Genomic DNA, 18,600 nt, shown 5'->3' on the forward strand with positions numbered 1-18,600 from the left:
TCGATGTGTGGAGTAATAGTAGTAGATGCAGACAGTATCGTTCTACTTGTCTCGGACGTGATGCCTACATGTATGATCATTACCTTAGATATCATCATGACTTTGCGCGATTCTATCAATTGCTCGACAGTAATTCGTTCACCCACCGTAATACTTGCTATCATGAGAGAAGCCTCTAGTGAACACTATGGCCCCCGGGTCTACTTCACTTCATATTTTCAGCTCTACACTTTCACTTTGTTGCACTTTCCGCCTTCAGATCTCACCTTGCAATCAATCGTGAAGGGATTGACAACCCTTTTATAGCGTTGGGTGCAAGTTTGTTTGTTTTTGCGCACGTACTTTGGAGACTTTCCTTGATACTCTGATACGTCTCCAACGTATCTATAATTTTTGATGGTTTCATGCTATTATCTTGTCAAACTTTGGATGTTTTGCATGCCTTTTATATAATTTCTGGGACTAACTTATTAACTCAGTGCCAAGTGCCAGTTCCTGTTTTTTCCATGTTTTTGGCCCCTTTGAGACGAGATTTTGAAACAGAGTCCAAACGGAAGAAAATACCCAAAAATATTTTTTTTTGGGACAGAAGAAGATCGGGGAGCTTGGGAGCCAAGGCACGGGAGCCCCAGGGGCCCCACAAGCCTCCACCCCGCGGCCAGGGGGCCGCGCCATCCAGGCTTGTGGGCCCCCTGGACGCCCTTTGCCCTAGGACTTTCGCTTATATATTCCCATAAATTCCAGAAAAAAATAAAGAGATCATCGCAATCACTTTTCCGCCGCCGCACGCTTCTGTCTCCACAAGATCCCATCTGGGGCACGTCCTGGTGCCCTGCCGGAGGGGGGATTCGGACACGGAGGGCTTCTTCATCAACACCATGACCTCTCCGATGATGCGTGAGTAGTTCACCATAGACCTACGGGTCCATAGCTAGTAACTAGATGGCTTCTTCTCTCTCTTGGATCTTCAATACAAAGTTCTCCATGATCTTCATGGAGATCAATCCGATGTAATCTTGTTTTGTGGTGTGTTTGTCGAGATCCGATGAATTGTGGATTTATGATCAGATTATGTATGAACCTTATTTGAGTTTCTTCTGATCTCTCTTATGCATGATTTCATATCCTTGTAATTCTCTTCGAGTTGTGGGTTTTGATTGGCCAACTAGATCTATGATTCTTGCAATGGGAGAAGTGCTTGGTTTTGGGTTCATACCGTGCGGTGACCTCACCCAGTGACAGAAGGGGTAACAAGGCACGCATCGTGTTGTTGCCATCAAGGGTAAAAAGATGGGGTTTTCATCACTGGTTTGAGATTATCCCTCTACATCATGTCATCTTGCTTAAAGCGTTACTCTGTTCGTCATGAACTCAATACACTAGATGCATGGTGGATAGCGGTCGATGTGTGGAGTAATAGTAGTAGATGCAGAAAGTATCGGTCTACTTGTCTCGGACGTGATGCCTATATGTATGATCATTGCCTTAGATATCGTCATGACTTTGCGCGGTTCTATCAATTGCTCGACAATATTTTGTTCACCCACCGTGATACTTGCTATTTTGAGAGAAGCCTCTAGTGAACACTATGGCCCCCAGGGTCTATTCCACACCATATTTTCAGCCTTACACTTTTTTACTTTGTTGCACTTTCCGCCTTGAGATCTCATTTTGCAAACAATCTTGAAGGGATTGACAACCCCGTTGAAGCCTTGGGTGCAAGCTTGTTTGTGTTTGCGCATGTACTCTGGACTTGACGAGACCCTCCTTCTGGATCGATACCTTGGTTCTCAAACTGAGGGAAATACTTACTGCTCCTGTGCTGCATCACCCTTTCCTCTTCAAGGGAAAAACCAACGCAAGCCTAGCCTCTATCAACGTGTCAATTTCTGGCGCTGTTGTTTGTGGGATAGCAGAAGGATTTATGGCGCCGTTGCCAGGGAGGAAGATCAAGTCAAGAACTCATCCAAGTAGGTGTAGAAAACTCATCTCTTGCATTTACTTTGTTTGCCAGTTGCCTCTCGTTTTCCTCTCCCCCACTTCACCAATTTGCCTTTTTCATTTGCCTTTTCGTTCGCCCTTTTCTCGCGTGCTCTTTGTTTGCTTGTGTGCTTGCTTGCTTGCTGAAGTCACCATGAATGAAAACACCAAACTTTGTGACTTCTCGAATACTAATAATAATGATTTTATTAGTACTCCGATTGGTCCCGCCACTAGTGTGGAGTCATACGAAATCAATGCCGCTTTGCTCAATCTTGTTATGAAAGAGCAATTCTCTGGCCTTCCTAGTGAAGATGCCGCATCCCATCTCAATACCTTCATTGAGCTTTGCGATATGCAAAAGAAAAAAGATGTGGATAATAACTTGATTAAATTGAAGCTTTTTCCTTTCTCGTTGCGAGATTGTGCAAAAACTTGGTTTTCTTCTTTGCCCAAAAATAGTATCGATTCTTGGGATAAGTGCAAAGATGCTTATATATCCAAGTATTTTCCGCCGGCTAAGATCATCTCTCTCCGTAATGATATCATGAATTTCAAGCAACTTGATCATGAACATGTTGCACAAGCTTGGGAGAGAATGAAATTAATGATTAGAAATTGTCCCGCTCATGGCTTGAGCCTTTGGATGAATTTTCAAATCTTTTATGCTCACTTGAATTTCGCTTCTAGAAATATCTTGGACTCCGCCTCAGGTGGAACGTTCATGGAAATCACGTTAGGGGAAGCCACAAAGCTCTTAGACAACATCATGACAAACTACTCTCAATGGCACACTGAAAGGTCGCCTACTAGTAAGAATGTACACGCTATAGAAGAAATTAACTCGTTGAGTGCTAAGATGGACGAGTTAATGAATTTGGTTTCTAGTAGAAGTGCTCCTTTGGATCCTAATGATATGCCTTTGTCTTCTTTGACTGAGAGTAGCAACACTAGCTTGGACGTTAATTTTGTTGGTAGGAATAACTTTGGCAACAACAATGCTTTTAGAGGAAACTATGTTCCTAGGCCTTTTCCTAGTAACTCCTCTAATAACTTTGGCAACTCCTACAACAATATCATGGAAATTACAATAGATTACCCTCTGATCTAGAGAGTAATATCAAAGAGTTTATCAACTCTCAAAAGATTTTCAATGCGTCCATAGAGGAAAAACTACTCAAAATTGACGATTTGGCTAAGAGGGTGGATAGAATTTCTTGTGATGTTGATGCTTTGAAAGTTAGATGTGCTCCTCCCAAAATCAACATGGATGAAACTTTGAAAGCTATGCATGTTTCCATGATTGAGAGCCAAGAAAGAACCGCCCAAATTCGTGCTAGACATGAATGGCTTAAAAAGGCTTGTTCTCGTGATGAGAATCACGAAGATCTTAAAGTGCTGGGTGTGACGCCCATTGAATCTTTGTTTTCTTGTGTCAAACCTAATGATTATGGGGCTGGATAAGAATCCACTTTGGTTGAAAAGTGCCCCAATGATTCAGAGTCCATCTATCTTGATGCTAAAAGCATTAAAAGTGGAGTAGAAGACGTTAAAACTTTGAGTAGTAATGAAATTACTACCGTGGATTTCAAGGAATTCAATTATGATAGTTGCTCCTTGATTGAATGCATTTCTTTGATGCAATCCATGTTGAACTCTCTACACGATTATAGCCAAAACAAAGCCTTTACCGATCATATCGTCAAAGCTATGATAAAATCTCTTGAAGAGAAACTTGAATTGGAAGTCTCTATCCCTAGAAAGCTTCATGATGAGTGGGAACCTACCATCAAAATCAAAATCAAAAACTATGAGTGCAATGCTTTGTGTGATTTGGGTGCTAGTGTTTCTGCGATTCCAAAGTCTTTATGTGATGTTCTCGGTTTTAATGAGATTGAAGAGTGTTCTCTTAATTTGCATCTTGCTGATTCTACGGTCAAGAAACCCATGGGGAGGATCAATGATGTTCTTATTATTGCAAATAGGAACTATGTACCCGTGGATTTCATTGTGCTTGACATTGATTGCAATCCTTCTTGCCCTATTATTCTTGGTAGACCTTTCCTAAGGACTATCGGTGCTATCATCGATATGAAGGAAGGGAATATTAGATTTCAATTTACTTTAAGGAAGGGCATGGAACACTTTCCTAGAAAGAAAATAAGATTGCCTTATGAATCCATGATGAGGGCCACTTATGGTTTGAGCACCAAAGACGATGATACGTGATTCTATCGCTTCTATGCCTAGGTAAGGGCGTTAAACAATAGCACTTGTTGGGAGGCAACCCAATGAATTTATCTTTTTCTTTCTATTTTGTTGCGTCCAGACTTTCACAATTCTGTTGTGATTGTGTTTTTTGTGTTTCCTTTTGTGTTTGAGCCAAGCAAAGCCTTTATGACTAGTCTTGGTAATGGTTGTTTGATCCTGCTGGAAAAAGACAGAAACTTTTCGCTCACGAGATGATTTTTCATTTTTATTCAGAAAGAGCATTTGAGTTGATTCTTTTTGCTGCTTATTGATATGCTTTTTTCCCGGGCCTTCGTAATTGTTCAGATTTTTTGAGGTACCAGAAGTATACGAAGTATACAAATTGCTACAGACTGGTCTGTTTTTTGTTGAGTTGGTTGCTTGTTTTGATGAAACTATGGTTAGTATCGGGGGGTACTAGCCATGGAAAAGTGAGAATACATTAGCCCATAATCAATATAGATGGAATTCAAGTTTGCTACAGTACCAAAAAAGTGGTAGTTTGTTTTCTTGTACTAATGTTATCACGAGTTTCTGTTTAAGTTTTGTGTTGTGAAGTTTTCAAGTTTTGGGTGATGTTCTCATGGACAAAGAGATAAGGAGTGGAAAGAGCTCAAGCTTGGGGATGCTCAAGGCATCCCAAGCCTAATTCAAGGACACCAAAAAGCCTAAGCTAGGGGATGCCCCGGGAAGGCATCCCCTCTTTCGTCTTCAATCCATCGGTAACATTACTTGGAGCTATATTTTTATTCACCACATGGTATGTGTTTTGCTTGAAGCATCTTGTATCTTAGGAGTCTTTTCTTTTTGTTGTGTCACAATCATCCTTGCTGCACACCTTTTTGAGAGAGAGAGACATGCACTCATCGTGATTTTGCTAGAATGCTCTAGTGCTTCAATCTACATACTTTTGCTCTATGTGCTTCACTTATATCTTTTAGAGCACGGCGGTGCGTGATTTGGTAGTTGGCTTATGCTATGAAAGTAGTCCCAAATGTGCTAGGTATCCAAAGAGGATGCAAAAACCTCCATCTTCATGTGCATTGAGTAAAAAGAGAAGTTTCGATTCCTCTCAATTAGTTTTGAGACGTGGAATCGATAATATTGAGAGTTATGTTAGTAGGGTGTTGTGAATCTAGAAATACTTGTGTTGAAGTTAGTGATTCCCGTAGCATGCACGTATGGTGAACCGCTATGTTAGGAAGTCGGAGCATAATTGATCTATTGATTGTCATCCTTTGTGTTGAGGTCGAGATCGCGCGATGGTTTACACCTACCAACCCTTCCCCTCGGAGTATGCTTTTAGCACTTTGTTTCGATTACTAATAAAAACTTTCGCAATAAGTATGTGAGTTCTTCTTGACTAATGTGAGCCCATGGTATAGATGCAGTTTCACCTTCCACCATTGCTAGCTTCTCTAGTGCCGCGCAATTCTCGCCGGTGCACAAACCCACCAAACTCCTTCCTCAAAACAACCACCATATCTACCTACTATGGAATTTTCATAGCCATTCTGAGATATATTTCCATGCAACTCCCACCATTCCATCTCATGACTTGTGCCGTCACTCTCATATTGCCATTGCATGATCGTAAGATAGCTAGCGAGATGTTTCAACGTCATACGCCATGCTAGATCATCGCACATCCTGGTACACTGTCGGAGGCATTTCCTATGGAGTCATCATCATTGTGATCTTTGAGCTATGAGTAAATAAAAGTGTGATGATCATCATTATTAGAACATTGTCCCATGTGAGGAAATAAAAAAAATATAAAAAAAGAGGCCAAAGAGCCCAAAAACAAAAAAAAAGAGAAAAGAAAAGAAAAGAAAAAAGAGGCCTAAGAGCCCAAATGAAAAAAGAGAAAAAGAAAGAAGGGACAATGCTACTATCTTTTTCCACACTTGTGCTTAATGTTAGCACCATGTTCTTCATGATTGAGAGCTTCTTGCTTTGTCACTACCATATGCTAGTGGGAATCTTCATTATATAACTTGGCTTGTATATTCCAATGACGGGCTTCCTCAAAATTGCCCTAGGTCTTCGTGAGCAAGCAAGTTGGATGCACACCCATTACTTTTCCTTTTGAGCTTTCACATACTTATAGCTCTAGTGCATCTCTCGTATGACAATCCCTACTCATTCACATTGATATCTATTAATGTGCATCTCCATAGCCTATTGATACGCCGATTCAGAGTGACCATCTCCTCCTTTTTGTCTCACAACCACCACCACACTCTATTCCACCTATAGTGCTATATCCATGGCTCGCGCTCATGTATTGCGTGATAGTTATAAAAACTTTGAGAAAGTAAGAGTGCGAAAAAAATTACTTGGCCAATTCCGGGGTTGTGCATGATTTACATTAGTTGTGTGAGGATGATGGAGCATAGCCAGACTATATGATTTTGTAGGGATAACTTTCTTTGGCCTTGTTATTTTGAAAGTTCATGATTACTTTGCTAGTTTGCTTGAAGTATTACTGTTTTCACGTCAATAGCAAACTATTGTTTTGAATCTTACGGATCTGAACATTCATGTCACGTGAAAGAAGTTGCAAAGGACAACTATGCTAGGTAGCATTCCACATCAAAAATTCTTTATTTATCACTTCCCTACCCGAGGACGAGCAGGAGTAAAGGTTGGGCATGCTTGATACGTCTCCAACATATCTATAATTTTTGATGGTTTCATGCTATTATCTTGTCAAACTTTGGATGTTTTGCATGCCTTTTATATATTTTTTGGGACTAACTTATTAACTCAGTGCCAAGTGCCAGTTCCAGTTTTTTCCATGTTTTTGACCCCTTTCAGAGGAGATTTTGAAACAGAGTCCAAACGGAAGAAAATCCACGAAAAGATTTTTTTTGAACGGAAGAAGATCGGGGAGCTTGGGAGCCAAGGCAGGGGATCCCCAGGGGCCCCACAAGCCTCCACCCCGCAGCTAGAGGGGGCCGCGCCATCCAGGCTTGTGGGCCCCCTGGACGCCCTTTGCCCTAGGACTTTCGCCTATATATTCCCATAAATTCTAGAAAAATCAGGAGATCATCGCAATCACTTTTTCTGCCGCCGCAAGATCCCATCTGGGGCACGTCCTGGTGCCCTGCCGAAGGGGTTATTCGTACACGGAGGGCTTCTTCATCAACACCATGACCTCTCCGATGATGCGTGAGTAGTTCACCATAGACCTGCGGGTCCATAGCTAGTAAGTAGATGGCTTCTTCTCTCTCTTGGATCTTCAATACAAAGTTCTCCATGATCTTCATGGAGATCAATCCGATGTAATCTTGTTTTGTGGTGTGTTTGTCGAGATCCGATGAATTGTGGATTTATGATCAGATTATCTATGAATCTTATTTGAGTTTCTTCTGATCTCTCTTATGCATGATTTCATATCCTTGTAATTCTCTTCGAGTTATGGGTTTTGTTTGGCCAACTAGATCTGTGATTCTTGCAATGCGAAAAGTGCTTGGTTTTGGGTTCATACCGTGCGGTGACCTCACCCAGTGACAAAAGAGGTAGCGAGGCACGCATCATGTTGTTGCCATCAAGGGTAAAAAGATGGGGTTTTCATCATTGGTTTGAGATTATCGCTCTACATCATGTCATCTTGCTTAAGGCGTTACTCTGTTCATCATGAAGTCAATACACTAGATGCATGTTGGATAGCGGTCGATGTGTGGAGTAATAGTAGTAGAGGCAGAAAGTATCGGTCTACTTGTCTCGAACGTGATGCCTATATGTATGATCATTGCCTTAGATATCGTCATGACTTTGCGCGGTTCTATCAATTGCTCGACAGTAATTTGTTCACCCACCGTGATACTTGCTATTTTGAGAGAAGCCTCTAGTGAACACTATGGCCCCCAGGGTCTACTCCACACCATATTTTCAGCCTTTACACTTTTTACTTCGTTGCACTTTCCGCCTTCAGATCTCACTTTGCAAACAATCTTGAAGGGATTGACAACCCCTTTGAAGCGTTGGGTGCAAGCTTGTTTGTGTTTGCGTAGGTACTGTGGACTTGACGAGACCCTCCTTCTGGATTGATACCTTGGTTCTCAAACTGAGGGAAATACTTACTGCTCCTGGGTTTCATCACCCTTTCCTCTTCAAGGGAAAAACCAACGCAAGCCCAACCTTTGTCAATGTGTCAATTTCTGGCGCTGTTGTCTGTGGGATAGCATGCTCCTACTGGATTTATACCTTGGTTCTCAAATTGAGGGAAATACTTACTACTACTGTGCTGCATCACCCTTTCCTCTTCAAGGGAAAAACCAACGCAAACTCAAGAGGTAGCAAGAAGAATTTCTGGCGGCGTTTCCGGGGAGGATCAAGTCAAGAATAGTCTCCCGTCAACGTGCCAATTTATGGCGCCGTTTCCGGGGAGGATCAAGAAAAGAATAGTCTCCCGTCAACGTGCCAATTTCTGGCGCTGTTGCCGGGGAGTATCAAGTCAAGAATAGTCTTCCTTCAACGTGTCAATTTCTGGCACCGGGGACTATTCTGAGTGAAGCTTATCCAAGTAACTGTCGCAAACTCATCTCTTGCATTTACTTTTTGCCTCTCATTTTCCTCTCCCCCACTTCTGAAAAACAAAAAAATACAAAAATATTTGCCTTTTTCGTTTGCCTTTCATTTTCTTGTTTGCTATGTGCCTTCAATATGCTTGCATCTTTGCTTGCTAAGTATCCATTGATATGGATCCTCATCCACTTGCTAATCTCTTTAAGAGATCCAATTATGTTGAACCAATTGCTAGTGAGTTAAGTGCACTTGACTTTCTCTATGGAGTTTTGCTTGAGATGCGTGAATCTGAAAATCGTAATGAAGAAATTTATGAAGAGATTCACGAGGGTCCTTTAATGAAAAGCATGATTGCAATGATTTCATTATAAATTCTATTAATGACAATCATGCTAAAAATATGCAAAACCCTAAGCTTGGGGATGCTAGTTTTGCTATGTCCACTACTTGTTGCAATGATCATGATTGGGGTAATGATTTTTCTTAAGATCTTGAAAAATTGTTTAAGCCTCATGATGAATATGATATTTGCGATAATATTGGAAGTGGGTTTGGAGAAGTCATGACTTTAGTTGATGATAATCCCACTATTTTTGAAGAGCGTCAACTTTGTATGCATGTGGATCATGAAAAGAATATCCTTTGTGATACCTATATTGTTGAATTTGAATATGACCCCACATGTAATTGTTATGAGAGAGGAAAATATTGTGGTAGAAACTTTCATATCACTAAATTACCTCTCGTTATGTTCAGATTGATATTGTCTCTTCCTTCTTCCTTGCATATGGTAACTATTGGTTGTCTTGACAATCTGTTTTCCTATAAAATGCCTATGCATAGGAAGTATGTTAGACTTAGATGTGATTTTCACATGCTTTATGGTTCTCTCGTTGTGCTTCAATTCTTGTCTTTTGTGTGAGTATCATTCAATTATCAATGCCTAGCTAAAAGGCTTTAAAGAAAAACGCTTGTTGGGAGGCAACCCAATGAATTTATCTTTGCTTTTTTCTTTCTATTTTGTTGTGTCCACACCATCATAATTCAGTTATGATTGTGGTTTTTGTGTTTGTGCCAAGTAGAACCTTTATGATTAGTTTTGGTGATGGTTGTTTGATCATGCCGAAAAAGACAAAACTTTGTGCTCACGAAATTATTTTTAATTCCTATCTAGAAAGAGCTTTTGAGTTGATTCATTTTTCTGTTGGTTGATATGTCAATTTGCCCTAATTGTCATAATTGTTCAGAATTTTTGAGATACCAGAAGTATACGAAGTATACAGATTGCTACAGACTGGTCTGTTTTTGACAGATTCTATTTTTGTTGTGTTGATTGCTTATTTTGATGAAACTATGGATAGTATCGGGGGGTACTAGCCATGGAATAGTGACAATGCAGTAATCTAACACCAATATAAATAGAAATCAAGTTTGCTATAGTACCTAAAGAGGTGGTGGTTTTTTTTTATGCTAATGATATCACGAGTTTCTGTTTAAGTTTTGTGTTCTGAAGTTTTCAAGTTTTGGGTGATGTTATCATGGACGATGGGATAAACAGTGGAAAGAGCTCAAGCTTGGGGATGCCCAAGGCATCTGAGGCCAAATTCAAGGACACCAAAAATCCTAAGCTTGGGGATTCCCCGGGAAGGCATCCCCTCTTTCGTCTTCAATTCATCGGTAACGTTACTTGGAGCTATATTTTTATTCACCACATGATATGTGTTTTGCTTGGAGCAGCGTGTATTATATGAGTCTTTTCTTTTTGTTGTGTCACAATCATCCTTGCTGCACACCTTTTTGAGAGAGACATGCACTCATCGTGATTTTGCTAGAATACTCATTGAGCTTCGCTAATATCTTTTGAGTTAGGCAATTTAGCTCGCATGTGCTTCACTTATATCTTTTGAGCTAGATAGCTTTGCTCTAGTGCTTCACTTAGATCTTTTTAGAACACGGCGGTGTCATATTTTGAAGAAATATAAACTCTCGATCTTCACTTATATCTTTTTGAGAGTACTCTCTCTCAGTAACTTGGTAATTGGCGTGTGCTATGAAAGTAGTCCTAAAGATAATAGGCATCCAAAGAGGATATAATAAAAACTTACATATTCATGTGCATCGATTAGTAAAGAGAAGTTTGATTCCTCTCAATTAGTTTTGAGACATGGATACGGTAATATTAGAGTTATGTTAGTAGGGTGTTGTGAATCTAGAAATACTTGTGTTGAAGTTAGTGATTCCCGTAGCATGCATGTATGGTGAACCGCTATGTTAGGAAGTTGGAGCATAATTGATTTATTGATTGTCATCCTTTGTGTGGCGGTCGGGATCACGCGATGGTTAACACCTACCAACCCTTCCCCTAGGAGTATGCGTTTAACACTTTGTTTCGATTACTAATAAAACTTTCGCAATAAGTATATGAGTTCTTCATGACTAATGTGAGTCCATGGTATAGATGCACTTTCACCTTCCACCATTGCTAGCCTCTCTAGTGCCGCGAAACTTTCGCCGGTGCACAAACCCACCATATACCTTCCTCAAAACAACCACCATACCTACCTATTATGGCATTTTCATAGCCATTCCGAGATATATTGCCATGCAACTCCAACCGTTCTGTCTCATGACTTGTGTCGTCACTTACATATTGCCATTGCATGATCGTAAGATAGCTAGCGAGATGTTTCAACGTCACACGCCAAGCTAGATCGGTGCACATCCTGGTACACTGCCGGAGGCATCTCCTATAGAGTCATCATTGCTCTAAGCATTGAGCTGTGAGTAAATAAAAGTGTGATGATCATCATTATTAGAGCATTGTCCCATGTGAGGAAATAAAAAAAAGAGGCCAAAGTTGCCCACCAAAAAAAATGAAAAGAGGCCAAAGAGCCCATATAAAAAAAGAGAGAAGGGACAATGCTACTATCTTTTTCCACACTTGTGCTTCACAATAGCACCATGATCTTCATGATAGAGAGTCTCTCGTTTTGACACTTCCATATACTAGTGGGAACTTTCATTATATAACTTGGCTTGTATATTCCAATGATGGGCTTCCTCAAAATTGCCCTAGGTCTTCGTGAGCAAGCAAGTTGGGAGCACACCCACTAGTTTTCCTTTTGAGATTTCATACACTTATAGCTCTAAGTGCATCCGTTGCATGGAAATCCCTACTCATTCATGTTGATATCTATTGATGGGCATCTTCATATCCCTTTGCTACGCCGAGTCGATGTGACCATATCCTCCTTTTCGCCTCACAACCTCCACCACACTCTATTTCACCTATAGTGCTATATCCATGGCTCACGCTCATATATTGCGTGAAAGTTGAAAAAGGTTTGTGAAAGTAAGAGTGCGAAAACAATTACTTGGTCAATACCGGGGTTGTGCATGATTTAAATTTGTTGTGTGGGGATGATGGAGCATAGCCAGACTATATGATTTTGTAGGGATAACTTTCTTTGGCCTTGTCATTTTGAAAGTTCATGATTACCTTGCTAGTTTGCTTGAAGTATTATTGTTTTCATGTCAATAGCAAACTATTGTTTTGAATCTTACGGATCTGAACATTCATGTCACATGAAAGAAGTTGCAAAGGAAAAATATGTTAGGTAGCATTCCACATCAAAAGTTCAGTCTTTATCACTTCCCTACTCGAGGACGAGCAAGAGTTAAGCTTGGGAATGCTAGATACGTCTCCAACGTATCTATAATTTTTGATGGTTCCATGCTATTATCTTGTCAACTTTGGATGTTTTGTATGCATTATATATATTTTTGGGTACTAACCTATTAACTCAGTGCCAAGTGCCAGTTCCTGTTTTTTCCATGTTTTAACCCTTTTCATAAGAGAATATTAAACGGAGTCCAAACGGAATAAAATATTCGGAATAATTTTTTGCCGTAACAGAAGATACGCAGGGAACTTGAGAACCAACGCAAAGGACCCCGGGGGAGGTCACAAGCCCCCTAGGCGTGGCCTGGGGGGGCGCCTAGCACGCTTGTGGGCCGCCGTGGCTCCTTTGACCTACCTCTTCCGCCTATAAATTCCCTAAAAATCTGAAACCACGGGAGAGAGCCATGAAAATACTTTTCCGCCACGGCAAGCTTCTTTTTCTGCAAGATCCCATCTGGGGACCGTTCTGGTGCCCTGCCAGAGGGGGGGATTCGGACACGGAGGGTGTTGGGGATATTATCTGTTGGATAACCTGCCCTAGTTGGGCCGGGTCACCGAAGCTGGCGACTCATCTCAATGTGGTTTGGGCCTCGGCCTGGTAAGGCCCGGGGTCGTATGACGGTTTAAGACCTTCAGAAGGAGTCCATAGTAGAGAAGGTCTCCAAGCCTTGGAAAGAGGGCGATTTAGAGATCGCGAGAGTCACGATTAGTGTAAAGGAAAGGAACCTTGTAAACCCTAAGGACTCGACCTGTATATAAAGGCGAGTCCCAGGGAACAAGAGGGTAGGTTAGAAATCATCGAGTGCTAGGTCAGGCGAGTTACGCCCTCCTTGTAATCGAAACTCCATCAATACAACACAAGCAGGACGTAGGCTTTCACCTCCTCACGAGGGGCCAAACCTGGGTAAATCTCTGTCTCGCTCCCGTTCAACCCCTTTGAGTCGCCACCAAGGTGCGATGGCTCCAACACTAAGTCCTTTCACGAGGACATCTGTCGTGACAAAACCACGACAGTTGGCGCCCACCGTGGGGCCTGCGCACGGTGGAGTTGAGTTCTCAAAGGGAGCCCTACCAAGGTTTGGGAGCTACGCGACGGGGCTCATGACCAGGAGCCGCCGCGGGAAGTACTACATCAACAACTTGCTATGGGGGCCCGAGGCGGATTCGATCGAGTCTGGTTACAGGGTCCCCTTCGGCAAGATCAGCATCTTCATCGGCATGATTGGATCGCCCGTGCCTGAGCCGAACACCTCCTCCGACACCGTCGAGCCGGCCAGTATGTTCGCCCGGTCGTGACGCCAAACCTAACCCGCCCGGTCTTTGTTGGATTCACGCAGGGATTTGAGGAGCCAGAACACTCAGCAACCCAGGAAACCACGCTGGTCAACACTGATGACGAATCGTCCATGGGCGATTCAGATTCAATCCAGTCTCTACACGGAGGCTGCCTTGGGGGCTTGTCACTGGCCATGGACCCCGAAGTTCTTGACCGGACTCGCCGTCAGATCGCCGTTTACATGGCAGGGGCGACTCAACCCTCGCCAAACCCGGCAGGCGGAGATGGAACTGGCGAGACGTCTAGAAGCCCGGCCACAATTTTGGTGGAGTTAGCAGCGGAAATAACAAGGCTCATGGCGACCCCCATCACACCGGAAAACTAGGAGGCGGTAAACACAGAATTGACGAAGCTAAGAGAAGGGGTGGCAAAGGCTCAACGGGATGCCGAGGTGGAGTCCGCCAGGATCGAGACCCGGCAGGCTCAAATTACCGTTGAGATAGCTCGCTTCAATACCGACAACTGGCGGCTCGAAAGGCACCAGCGCGCATCTGGCGCCGTCCATCAGCGGAGGCACCAGGGTCGCCTGCCCCCTGATCTCAACCCGAACCGCCTGTTCGACACTCCGCGAACTCCCGGGGCAGGAGCCGCCCCGGGGGGAGGGCCAGGCCAGCCACTGAACCCGCCGTTTCAGCCAGTTGTGGATCGCATTCCCCGATTCCACACACCTCAAGGTCACTTTTCCAACCCGGTGGACAACGTCCTTGCCGCAACCCGCCATTTGGAATCCCTTCCGATTCACGGCAACACTCCAGCCGAGATAGAGGCGAGAAACGCCATTGAGATGTTGAAGACGGCGGTGGTTCAAAACGCCCAGTTCTCACACAGCCTAGATCGGCTGCATTCCACTCCCCAGGCAAGACGCACCAGGAGTCGGCTAGAGGACCAGCCCGCTATAATCAGCAGACCGCGGCCCTTTCCCCAGGTCAACTCGCCTGATCATCGAGACCCGCCAGGTCGGGATCACCCGGACACCCAAGTCGCCCCAGCGCCTCTTGTTGGGAGCGGCAGACAAGTGGGGGTGCCGTGCTTGGCCCCCGCCCTTCGCAACGAGCGAATGCCCAAGGATTTTAAAGGGCCAAGAAAGGTGCCTAACTACACTCCGGACCTTGAGCCGGCGTCGTGGGTCGAGAGTTATGAAATCGCCATGGACATGCTCGATGTAAGCGAAGCAGTTTGCGCCAGATACTTCACAATGATGCTTGAAGGGACAGTGCGTACTTGGTTAAAGAACTTGCCCCCCAACTCCATGCAGACTTGGGCTGAATTGAAAGAGCGTTTCGTCAAAAACTTCTGAGGAACCTACAAACGCCCGATGACAATAGTCGATCTACAACACTGCATTCAACGCCCGGATGAGTCGGCCCACCACTGGTCGTGGCGGGTCGCGGAAATCATTCACTCATCAGACGGTATTACGGCGGCTCGGGCTGTGCTGATCCGCGAGCATAATTGCCACTACGAGCCCTTGGTGCAGAAGTTGGGGCGACTCAAGCGAAAGGTCCAAGACATGGGGTAGCTAATGGACACCCTCACTAGGTACGCTGAGGCGGACGACACCAAAGATCCCGGCGAGGATGGTGGTAAAGCTAACTCGCCAAGGAAGGGCGAGTCATCCAAAAATCATACCCGGTTCCAGGGACGCGCCCACCATAATCAGGGAGCGAATAGCAAGAGAAGGCAACAGGAAGAATCTTCGGACTTAGTCGCCAACACCAACACCAATAATGGCAACCAGCGCGAGAAGAAAATTAGGGGTTACAGTGGCAAAAAGCCGCGCAACTATAATGAGTTACTCAAGGGCCCCTGCCCGCACCACGCCATGGCAGACGGACCGGCGACTCATTCCTGGGAGGATTGTTATGTGATGCGGGAGTTTCGGGCGGAGGCGATCAAAAAAGGGCAAAGCGGTGACTCGGACCAACGGCAGGAACAGTTCGGCGCACCTAATCAACGCCAGAACCCCTTCGGCGGTTTCCCCGAACCTGGGGCTCAGGGTGGCTCGCAGCCAAGCAGTGGCCAGTATCCGGTACATCACCAGCGACGGTATAACCTGCCTGGAGTTTTTCAGCAGCCACCCCCACAGGGGGCTTCACAGGGGCAGGATGATAATGGCGGCTTCCGTAACAATCCCAAGCAGTTAAGCAATGGGCAGTACCACGTTTTCACCACCAATGTTTGCAGGCGTGATAAAAAGGTGAGTCACCGAGCGTATAGTGTGTCTAAGCCGGCACTCCCTAGATACCTCCATTGGTCCGAGCAGACTATATCATGGAGTAGGGAGGATCACCCGCCAAGAGTTGACAACCCCGAAGACTTAGCGTTAGTCGTGGCTCCCCAAGTTGGGGGATATACCTTGTCGAAGGTACTGATGGATGGTGGCAGCAACATCAACATTTTGTACTTCGACACTTTCCAAAGGATGAACCTGTTGGAGAAAGATTTGATACCCTCAACCACGGTATTCCACGGGATTGTCCCAGGTAAATCAGCGTACCCCATAGGCTGAGTCAGGCTCACAGTTGCGTTTGGAACAACATCTAATTATAGGAGTGAGTCGCTGATGTTTGAGGTGGTCAAGTTAAAAGGCCCCTATCATGCGCTGTTTGGGCGGCCGGCTTTCGCCCGGTTCATGGCTCGCCCATGCTATGTTTACCTTAAACTCAAGATGCCTGGTCCTAAAGGACCCATCACGGTTGATGGTGATAGGAGGATTGCAAGAGAATGTGAAGAAGGGGATGCGGCTTACGCAGAAGTCGCCTGTGCTGCGGAGGAGCTCAAATATCACCAGGCCAATGTTGATCCGGCTGACATGTCACCCCTAAAAAAGCCGACGACAGACGCTGAGCCGCCCCTCAAGTTCAAGCCAACATATGACACTAAAATGGTGGATTTCGTCCCTGGCGACTCAACCAAGCAGTTCACTATTGGGACGGGTCTGGATCCCAAATAGGAAAGCGCCTCATCGAATTCATCCGTGAGAATCGGGACATCTTCGCATGGAAAGCTTCTGACATGCCTGGTGTGCCAAGAGAATTCGCTGAGCACCATCTTAATGTTGATCCAAAGGCAAAACCTATTCAGCAATATCTTCGTAGGTTCAATGAGGAACGACGCAAGGCAATCGGGGAGGAGGTCGCCCGTCTCTTGGCCGCGGGATTCATCGTAGAGGTATTCCACCCCGAATGGTTGGCTAACCCGGTCTTGGTGCTCAAGAAGAATGGTACCTTCCGTATGTGCATTGATTACACGGACCTTAACAGAGCTTGTCCAAAGGATCCTTTCGCTCTTCCCCGCATCGACCAAATTATTGATTCGGTGGCGGGATGCGAAAGTTTGTGTTTCCTGGACGCTTATTCTGGATATCACCAAATCAAGATGGCCGTGGAAGATCAAGAGGAAACAACTTTTATAACCCCCTTTGGGGCTTTTTGCTATGTGTCCATGCCATTCGGATTCAAGAGTGCAGGGGCGACTTATCAGCGTTGCATCCAAAATTGCCTCCATGGCCAAATCGGACGCAACGTCCATGCCTATGTCGATGACATTGTGGTTAAAACCCACAGGAGGGAAACGCTATTGGAAGATCTCAAGGAAACTTTTGATAATTTGCGGGTATATCAGATGAAGCTTAATCCCACCAAGTGTGTCTTTGGTGTTCCTGCAGGGAAGTTGTTGGGTTTCCTGGTGTCTGAACGCTGCATCGAAGCTAACCCAGACAAGATCGAAGCGGTTACCTCCCTTGGGAAACCAGCGAATATTAATCAAGTCCAACGGATGGCGGGTCGTATTGCGGCCTTAAGTCGCTTCATAAGCCGCTTGGAGAAAAAGCTATTCCCCTTTATCAATTGCTAAAGAAATCTCACCATTTTGTTTGGACAGATGAAGTCGATGAAGCTTTCGAAGCCTTAAAACGACAGCTGGTCAACCTGCCAGTCTTGGCCGCCCCGACTGAGAAAGAGCCCATGCTTTTATATATTGCGGCAAACTCCAAAGTGGTGAGTGTGGTGGTGGTCGTCGAAAGGAAGGAGGAAGGGAAGGAATACCCTGTGCAGCGCCCGGTGTATTTTATCAGCGAGGTGCTAACTCTTTCCAAGCAGCGATACCCACACTGGCAGAAATTAGTGTATGGGGTCTTTATGGCAAGCCGGAAGCTTAAACATTATTTTCAAGAGCATCCCATCACGGTGGTTAGCTCCGCTCCCCTCGGGGACATCATCCAGAATCGGGAGGCGACAGGGCGGATTGCCAAGTGGGCGGTTGAAGTTGGGCCGCACCACGTGTGATACACCCCTTGCACGGCTATCAAGTCTCAGGCCTTGGTTGATTTCGTCAATGATTGGACCGAGTTATAGATCCCGGAAGACAGGCCTGACCTTACATACTGGACTATTTATTTTGACAGATCTAGACAGTTGGAAGGCTCGGGGGCTGGCGTGGTGCTGGTATCGCCTCAAGGAGACAAATTCTGTTACGTCCTCCGACTCATGTTTCCATGTACCAACAACGCTGCGGAATACGAAGCTTTACTTCACGGCTTGCGACTCGCCAAGGAGATGAACCTTACGCGGGTCAGATGTTTTGGCGACTCTGATCTAGTGGCTCAGCAAGTTTCAGGCACTTGGGATTCTCGGACCCCTTGATGGCGGCTTACAGGAGGGCTGTGTCCGATGTGGCGGGTCATTTCCATGGCTATCAGGTCGATCACATTGACCGGCGCCTTAACGAAGCAGCTGATGCCCTTTCATGTCTCGGTTCCCAGCGTAAGCCGGTTCCCCCCAATGTTTTTCTGGATACTCTCCATAATCCTTCCATAAGG

This window comes from Hordeum vulgare, chromosome 2H (genome assembly GCF_904849725.1).
Source record: "Hordeum vulgare subsp. vulgare chromosome 2H, MorexV3_pseudomolecules_assembly, whole genome shotgun sequence".
In the NCBI taxonomy this organism is placed as follows: Eukaryota; Viridiplantae; Streptophyta; class Magnoliopsida; order Poales; family Poaceae; genus Hordeum; species Hordeum vulgare.